Here is a 2,681-nt window from a genome sequence, read left to right on the forward strand (position 1 = left end):
TAACACATGTAGCTCTTCAGAGTTATATGCTATTAAAGAATATGAATGGGTTTTAAGATTAAGAGATTTGAGAAGCACTGGTCTACAGTCAATGAAGTGTGAGTGATAGAACTTCCTTAATATATAAGGGAAGGTGTCAAAAACCTCAGAGCAGTAAAGTGGATTTACTACATAAAACCAGAAAACCACCAGTTGACTATCTCCTAGGAGGACCCAGAGGAGAATTGAGTTACTAAGTAATAAGGAATGCCCAAGTGAGGGAGACAGCCTATCTTCTGTGGACTAGGACCCATGATAGGAGATGCCATTATGAATTGGGCACACCCAGCGTCAATGGGAGGGTAGAACTGCAGAAAAACAGAGTCCAGATTATAGCCCTTAATAATCAGAGAAATAGTGGAGACAATTAAAGTAACAGTAAGAATGTCATGACAATCAGAGCCCTTGATTCACTGTAGATAAGAAACTATAATATCTCCAGGAGCAAGACAAATGGAAATCAAGTGATAGTACTGCTTGATTTATGTAATTAAACAAATATTTTGAGATAGAAAGCAGAAGTCTGATGCCATTTGATGCAATGTAAAATCACAAACCCTTGGCTTTGAGCCTTGAGTCAGTTCTCAGACACAGGGTCAATCTATTGAAGGAAAGGTCAGACACTCCTGGGAGGACCCTGCATCCCCAAACAGTAGGTAGAAATACTCTCCCAGTCCTTACTCAAAAGGACCTATGTTGGTTTACTTAGTTGCACTGGGTAACAGGGATGCTCACATCTTTTGAGGACTACTGAATACAGGGTCCAAGGTGGCAGGGACACCGAGAATACAACAATACCAAGTCACTCTTCAGTTAGGGGAAGAAGGGAGAATATGTGATAAATGACAACCTAGACCAAGTTTATTTATGTGTATCTCAGAGTGGGTCCAATAGGTCCCCAGGCCACTCTGTTCACTTCTGTAGTCCCTGAAATGATATAAATACAGCTTAGGAATTAAGAAATCCCTCAACTTCATTTCCCAACCTATGGCATAAGAAGAGACTTTGTAAGAGAAGGGGTCAGATTGAACAAATTGAAGCAACTAATCAAGATACTAAATTGTAAGAAACATTATAACCCAGCTAGAATTGCAGATAGTAGTACAATCCTTGAAGATTTAAAGGATGCAAGGATGATGGTCTGCAACATATTCTTGTTTAATTCACTAGTATGGTCTTGTAAAAAACAGATGGATATGGCAGATGGTGATAGACTACAGTAAACTTAACAAATGGTAGCCCTAATCATAGATGCTGTGCTGAAGATAGCATCTTTACTAGAGCAGATAAACACAGTCTCTAGTTTGTAGTAGCTATTGATTTCCTCAATGTATTCATTTCAATGCCTATCAGGAAGGACACTCAAAAACAGTTTGCATATACCTGGGACAGATGGTAATACATTTTCACTCTCTCGCCCCTCCTCCTATCTGCCACAATACAGAACGTGGAAAACTAGATCATCTCAGTACTCCACAGGTCATTACACAGGCCCTTTATATCAGTGACATGTAACATTCATCTTATTAGAATGAAAATGATATATACTGTATATGGCCTAGTAAGGCCCACATATGCAAGAAGATAGAAAGTAATTCATAAGAGTTTCAAAGAAATTGATGAAGATTTTTAAAGATCCTGAGAGAGCCCTGCAAATGTGCCATTCAATTGTCATTTAGAACCCATTCTGTGGGATGTGGCTTGACTGCTCTAGGAAGTTACTTTGACTCATGACTTTGTAAATCTGGTCAAAGCTTTCTTAGTACTGTCCTACAGTCTTATAGTCCCTCTGCCCAGTCCCCTTGTATTTCCCTTCTTTAATCACAGGTTAAATCATGGTCTAAGGACCCACTCAGACTACTGCTGCCAATTCTCCTTTATCTATCACTAGTATTTCCCCTAATAAATTTCTTCCACATTTAATCCCATCTCTACTTCTGCTTCTCAGAAGACCTGACATAAGAGGATCCAAAGTCCTGGGACATGCTAGGACATTATCTCCAATATAAAGGTCAATTTATTACAACTTGTACCAACTACCACTAAGAAAGAAGCACACATTTTCTATGGTTCTTTGAATTTTGAAAGTGTATTTACTGCACATTGGTATATTCTTCCAACCCATAGCAAGTGAAACAGAAAGCTGTCAGTTTTCAATTGAGCCCCAAGCAAGCATTGAGTGACTATATACCAGTTATTTGTCATAAGCTGGTATTGTTATGTCCAAAAGTATTAATATCAAGCAATAACAACTTACCATATATGGACAACAGAAAACTTGGAGCAAGTGTGTTACACAAAGAGATAACCCAAACACCAGTGTTACCTCTAACACACTTGTGCATTTCCTTTAGGTCACACTGATGTGTCATTGGTGTTTCCTTATGACCAGCTGACATACAAAAAAATAACATAGATGGGGTCCAAAGATAGATGGGCATTATGTACTGGTACTAGTCAAAACTAGACTTTACCACAGGTCAGTAACAGATGTAAAGGGAATTCCTCCTAATGAGCAGAAACTTAAGTACTAGACTATGTGAAAGAATAAGTTTTAATGTCAAAGGATGCACATGGACTCTTGGACAGTGACAAATGGCTTAGATAGATGATCAGGGTATGAAGGGAGCAAGATTGAAAAT

This window comes from Sciurus carolinensis, chromosome 2 (genome assembly GCF_902686445.1).
Source record: "Sciurus carolinensis chromosome 2, mSciCar1.2, whole genome shotgun sequence".
NCBI lineage: Eukaryota > Metazoa > Chordata > Mammalia > Rodentia > Sciuridae > Sciurus > Sciurus carolinensis.